The sequence below is a fragment of the Saccopteryx bilineata genome, chromosome 9 (genome assembly GCF_036850765.1).
Source record: "Saccopteryx bilineata isolate mSacBil1 chromosome 9, mSacBil1_pri_phased_curated, whole genome shotgun sequence".
Lineage (NCBI taxonomy): Eukaryota > Metazoa > Chordata > Mammalia > Chiroptera > Emballonuridae > Saccopteryx > Saccopteryx bilineata.
The window spans coordinates 46222558-46229687 of record NC_089498.1 but is presented as its reverse complement, the minus strand read 5'-3'; positions in this window follow the sequence as shown (position 1 = coordinate 46229687).

Sequence of the window (7130 nt, the reverse complement as noted above, 5' to 3'; positions counted from 1 at the left end):
TTTTCACTTGGCTTCTCCTGAGTGGTCTGGGGGTCTGGAGGGAGGATAGAAGAGGGGTGCTCTGATGAGCTCTGGTGCCCAAATTCCAGAGAATTGCCTCACAGGCCCCCTGGAAGTTGTTCCACTTAGAGGAAAGTGGGTACCTGGCTCCTGGCTACCTGTCAGGGAAACTCAGGACCTATCAAGAATGCTTGCTGGAAGAGAGAGGACCTGCTTCATTCTGAGTACAGGTGGTTCTGTTATAATCTGATACATGGAGTTCCTGAAAAACCTGCAACACAGTGTACTAAAAATAACAAGGCTTTATGGTGTCAGGTAAGAACTTCTAAACTTGTAGAAAAATTTAAAAGAGCTTATTAGCATTTATTTGAGCCAGACAGAGGACACATCTGGAAGCAAGATCTCAACAGACTGAATAATGCTTCCCAGAATGACAATTTGCAGTTTCTTTTCTGCATTTGAAGTGAAAGAGGGAATATATAAGGAAGATTACATGAAAGAGAAAACAAAGTGGAGATCGGGTGACAGGATAGTTTAGATTATGTGCTCTCTTGAGGGGGGTTACCTTCGGAGGGATCTGAAAAAGGCATTTCAAAGGTGTGTTAATCTAGGTGCACAGAAACATTGGACATGGCTTGTTAAGGCAAATATAACCTTTTACTAAAGAACTTATATGCCTACTACCCACCAGGATCTCCCCTTTTAGGAATTTATAATCAGTTCACCCAATAAAGTTACTTTTGGTTAGCTTTATATTGCACCTCTTTTTCATCCACAATGGGAAAAATAGAATTAGGGACAAATTGCTCAAAATGTATGCAACTTTATAATAAGAGCACTACAGTCCGACCAGGCGGTGGCGCAGTGGATAGAGTGTTGGACTGGGATGCGAAAGACCTGGTTCGAGACCCCGAGGTCGCCAGCTTGAGCACAGGTTCATCTGGTTTGAGCAAAGCTCACCAGCTTGGACCCAAGGTCGCTGGCTTGAGCAAGGGGTCACTCGATCTGCTGAAGGCCCGCGGTCAAGGCACATATGAGAAAGCAATCAATGAACAACTAAGGTATCGCAATGAAAAACTGATGATTGATGCTTCTCATACCTCTCTGTCTCCGTTCCTGTCTGTCTGTCCCTATCTATCCCTCTCTCGGACTCTCTCTCTGTCTCTGTAAAAAAATTTTTAAAAAGCAATACAAAACAGTAATGATTCTAATGGGATCATTAGAATGATCCAGTGGCTGATGCCAGACAGTTTCACATTGGATTCAGGCAGACGGTATAAGAAGGGAGCAAGCCTTCTGCTCGGAGAGCGGAGAAACCAGAAGAATACAGGGGAAAGGAGCCAGCAGGGATATCTGAACCAGCCAGTTATAAATTAACTACATCCCATAGTTCTCTAAATGGTTGCTTGGAGCCGCTTGCAACACAAAGCAAGAAAAGCAGGATCTGTATGTACCTATATGACCAGTGATCTTGAACCCCCTTCTCCCTTGCTGACCACACTGAAACTCCCCCTCCTCTCCTCTCCTTGAGTCCCGGGAAACCTTAAATAAAGGAATCACGTGCCCATTGCTTGGATACTGTAAAGCAGTGGTCTCCAACCTTTTTTGGGCCATGGACCGGTTTAATGTCACAAAATATTTTCACAGACCGGCCTTTAGGGTGGGACGGATATCACGTGACCCAGACAAGTGTCAAGAGTGAGTCTTAGATGGATGTAACAGAGGGAATCTGGTCATTTTTTAAAAATAAAACATCGTTCAGACTTAAATATAAGTAAAACGGAAATAATGTAAGTTATTTGTTCTTTCTCTGCGGACCGGTACCAAATGGCCCACAGACCGGTACTCGCCCACGGCCCGGGGGTTGGGGACCACTGCTGTAAAGGTATATAACCTGTAAGAAAATCTAATTCAGGGAGCTTGTGCTTTGGTGCTACTAACCCCATGTGCTCCACTGGCTACTTATAAATTCTCCTTCCTCTGTTAACAAGTTGTCTGAGTGTCTTATACTCCATTGGCTGTCACTTCCTGCAACAGGTAGAGAAACTGCAGAGCCGGAAAGTGTTGGGCCATTCTGTTTAATAAAGTCTCACAACGGCGGAGAAGCACACAGGCAGGGGAAACCGCCTCTCAGACAAACAAACAGCAAGAATGGCCCCTCACAGTGGTGCGCAGGCAATCGGCCATCGGCAATCGGCCATCGGCCACCCCCCTGAGCACAAGCACCCATGGCCTTACACATGCTGCCATACACTGTGGTGCAGCCATACACTCACGCACCAATCAGGCAAAGAGCTTGCATCCGGTAAACCAGCGAGCAAGCCTAACACAGCTGCCCCACAGGAATATTAACATAGTCAAATTTCCATGGACATTTGCACTTAGCAACAACACCCTTTGTCCCTTCTTTGCAATTTTAAAGGCTGGGCTTGTCTGGAGATATTAACTTGGAGATACTGGTCTAGAGATACTAAGTTCTAATGAAGACTATTTTCATCAAAATTTAAAAAGTCTCATCCTAGGTGTAGCCTTCATTAATCTGTTATTTTAATATGGGAAATATGTTGTAGGTTCTTCACCTGCATTCACAGCTTTGCCACATACTGTGATATTGTAGCAAGCATTGTGGTCTGTGAAGCCACTAAATCAATCACTGTGGATATGAAGGAAGATATTTTCTATAGATAGGCAACTTTTCCCCTTAAGATCTTTTATTACTAAAGTTGCCCCTTTAACAGTGAAAAAGCTGGCCTCTGACTGCTTCAAAACATTAACTTCTTGGAGAAAAACTGCATATTAACCAACATGCTTGTGTTATGCTGACATCTTTACTCTGTTTACCAGCTGCTTGTGGGGTGAGTCAAGTCAAAGAAGCAGGCAGGCAGCGGACTAGGTTGTATCTGAGCAGATGCCTAGATTTGGGTGAGGAAAGGGACCTGGCCTTTGCTAAACCTGGTTGGGCCCTGCAGTGGGAATGGGGAAGAATGGGATGAAATTGGTGTAGTATTGAATCTTTTGTCCTTTGACATAGGTATAATTTTCTCTTGGGATAGCTTGTATATGCTTTCTGTGGTCCACTCACTGGGACTTTACTGTTTTTATTTATTTATGGCTAGGATTATACATTTTTCTAATCAGTTACTGCTGGTTGTGTGGTTTTTCTTTTTTTTTAGTGAGAGGAGGGCAGGTAGAGAGACAGACTTCCACATGCGACCAGACTGGGATTTACCCAGTAACCTCCACCTGGGGCCGATGCTCCAATCAACCAAGCTATCCTCAGTGCCTAAGGCCAGCGCTTAAACCAATCAGCCACTGGCCTTGAGAAGGAAAGAGAGAGAAGGGGGAGAGGGGGAAGAGGGGAGAGAGTGAGGGGAAGAGAAGCAGATGGTTGCTCTTCATGTGTGCCCTGACTGGAAATCAAACCCGGGATGTCTGCATGCTGGGCTGATGTTCTATCCACTGAACCAACCAGCAAGGGCCCTGCAGTTGTATTTTTAATGCTGATCTTGAACCTGGCTACCTTCCTTTTTTTTTTTTTTTTTTTACTTTTTATTTTATTTATTCATTTTAGGGGGGGGGGGAGAGAGAGAGAGAGAAGGGGGAGGAGCAGGAAGCATCAACTCCCATATGTGCCTTGACCAGGCAAGCCAGGGTTTTGAACCGGCAACCTCAGAGTTTCCAGGTTGATGCTTTATCCACTGCGCCACCACAGGTCAGGCCTGGCTACCTTCTTGAACTCACTCTTATTTGTTCTAGAATAGCTTGACATACTTTTCTAGCTAGATAATCCTGCTGTCAGAAAATAAAAGACAGTTTAGTCTTTCCAATCTTTATAACTCATTTCTCTCCCTTTGCCTATGAGTTCCAACAGTTGCTGGATGATAGTAGTGATAATGAACAATCTTGTCTTGTTCTAGACCAGGGGTCCCCAAACTTTTTACACAGGGGCCCAGTTCACCGTCCCTCAGACTGTTGGAGGGCCAGACTATAAAAAAACTATGAACAAATACCTATGCACACTGCCCATATCTTATTTTAAAGTAAAAAAAAAAAAAACGGGAACAAATACAATATTTAACATAAAGAACAAGTAAATTTAAATCAACAAACTGACCAGTATTTCAATGGGAACTATGCTCCTTCCACTGACCACCAATGAAAGAGGTGCCCCTTCCAGAAGTGCGGCGGGGGCCAGATAAATGGCCTCAGGGGCCGCATGTGGCCTGGGGGCCATAGTTTGGGGACCCCTATTCTAGACTTTCAAAGGAATGACCCTAAGGTTTCAACATTTAATGTGATATGTTCAGTAGATTTCTAGTAGAAGTTTTTTAAATAAATAAATTATTTTAATTAAGTGAGAGGTGGGGAGTAGAATGATAGACTCCCGCATGTGCTCCAGCCGACCAGGATCCACCTGGCAAGCCCCTTACTGGGCAACACTCTGCCCATCTGGGGCCACTGCTTTGTTGCTCGACAGCTATTTTAGCACCTGATATGGAGGCCACAGAGTCACCCTCAGCACTGGTCTGGGCCCAACTTGCTTGAACCAATAGATCCATGGTTGCAGGAGGGAAGGGAGGGAAGAGGGAGAAGGGGAGGGTGGAGAAGCAGATGGGCGCTTCTCCTGTGTGCCCTGGCCGGGAATCAAACCTGAGACTTGCACACGGCAGGCTGATGCTCAACCAGTGAGCAAACCAGCCAGGGCCTCTAGTAGAAATTCTTTATCAAATTCTATTCCTAATTTGCTAAGAGGTTTTCTTTCTTTCTTTTTTTAAGCAGTTGATGACTTTAATGAGACCCCTATTTTGCATTTATTGATGTGATTAGATTTTGTTTTTTGCCTTAATCTGTTAATGTTCAACCATCTTCCTTTTCCCTTTCACCATTACTGGATTTAATTTAATTATATATTATTTTATTTATTGATTTTAGCTAGAAGAGGAGAGAGAGAAAGGCAGGGGGTGGCATGGGAGGAGGGCAAAGCATCAACTTGTAGTTACTTCTCCTATGTGCCTTGACTGGGCAAGCCCTAGGTTTTTGGGTTTTTTTGTTTTGTTTTTTTTTTTCCCTGAAGTGAGAAGTAGTGGGAGGCAGACAGACAGACTCCCACATGCGCCTGACCGGAATCCACCTGGAATGCCCACCAGGGGATGATGCTTGGCCCCTTTGGGGCGTTGCTCCGCTGCAATTAGAGCCATTCTAGCGCCTGGGCCAACTTGGCTCCAGTGGAGCCTTGGCTGCAGGAGGGGAAGAGAGAGACAGAGAGAAAGGAGAGGAGGAAGGGTGGAGAAGCAGATGGGTGCTTTTCTTGTGTGCCTTGGCTGGAATTTGAACCTGGGACTTCCACATGCCAGGCTGACGCTCTACTGCTGAGCCAACCGGCCAGGGCCAAACCCTGGGTTTTGAACCAGTGACCACAGCATTCCAGGTCAACACTTTATCCACTGTGTCACCACAGGTCAGGCAGTAATGTATATATTTTAAAGATTTCATTTATTGATTTTACAGAGAGAGGAGTAGAGTGTAGCGAGAAGTATCAACTCATAGTTGCTTCACTTTAGTTGTTCATTGCTTGCTTTTTGTATGTGCCTTAACCAGGAAAGCCCGGGGCTTCAAACCAGTGACCTCAACATTTTGGGTCAATGTTCTATCCATTGGGCCACCACAGGCAAGGCTGATTGAATAATATTTTATTTAGGATTTATTTGCATTTGTTTTCATGAATGGAACTGGCCTACGGTTTTCTTCCCTGTGCTATCCTTGCCCAGTTTTTTGTGTTTGTTTTTGACAGAGACAGAGAGAGAATCAGAGAGAGGGACAGATAGGGACAGACAGACAGGAAGGGAGAGAAATGAGAAACATCAATTCTTTGTTTCAGCTCTTTAGTTGTCCATTGATTGCTTTCTCATATGTGCCTTGACCGTATGTGTGTGTGCGCGCGCTACAGCAGAGTGAGTGACCCCTTGCTCAAGCCAGTGACCTTGGGCTCAAGCCAGCAACTGTGGGGTCATGTCTATGGTCCTATGCTCAATCTAGTGAGCCCTTGCCCAAGCTAGCTGAGTCCACGCTCAAGCTAGCAACCTCGGGGTTTTGAACCTGGGTCTGCATCCCAGTCCAACGCTCTACCCATTGTGCCACTGCCTGGTCAGGCACCCAGTTTTTGTTTTTTTTATATAATTTTATTTTTTTAATGGGGTGACATCAATAAATCAGGATACATATATTCAAAGAAAACATGTCCAGGTTATCTTGTTGTTCAATTATGTTGCATACCCATCACCCAAAGTCAGACTGTCCTCTGTCACCTTCTATCTAGTTTTCTTTGTGCCCCTCCCCCTCCCCCTTTCCCTCTCCCTCTTCCTCCTCCCCCCGTAACCACCACACTCTTATCAATGTCTCTTAGTCTCACTTTTATGTCCCACCTACATATGGAATAATGCAGTTCCTGGTTTTTTCTGATTTACTTATTTCACTCAGTATAATGTTATCAAGATCCCACCATTTTGTTGTAAATGATCCGATGTCATCATTTCTTATGGCTGAGTAGTATTCCATAGTGAATATGTGCCACATCTTCTTTATCCAGTCATCTATTGATGGGCTTTTTGGTTGTTTCCATGTCCTGGCCACTGTGAACAATGCTGCAATGAACATGGGGCTGCATGTATCTTTACATATCAGTGTTTCTGAGTTTTTGGGGTATATACCCAGTAGAGGGATTGCTGGGTCATAAGGTAGTTCTATTTTCAGTTTTTTGAGGAACCACCATACTTTCTTCCATAATGGTTGTACTACTTTACATTCCCACCAACAGTGAATGAGGGTTCCTTTTTCTCCACAGCCTCTCCAACATTTGCTATTACCTGTCTTGTTAATAATAGCTAATCTATTAATAACAGGTGTGAGGTGGTATCTCATTGCAGTTTTGATTTGCATTTCTCTAATAACTAAAGAAGATGAGCATCTTTTCATATATCTGTTGGCCATTTGTATTTCTTCCTGGGAGAAGTGTCTGTTCATGTCCTCTTCCCATTTTTTTATTGGATTGTTTGTTTGTTTGTTGTTGAGTTTTATGAGTTCTTTGTATATTTTGGATATTAGGCCCTTATCTGAGCAGTTGTTTGAAAATA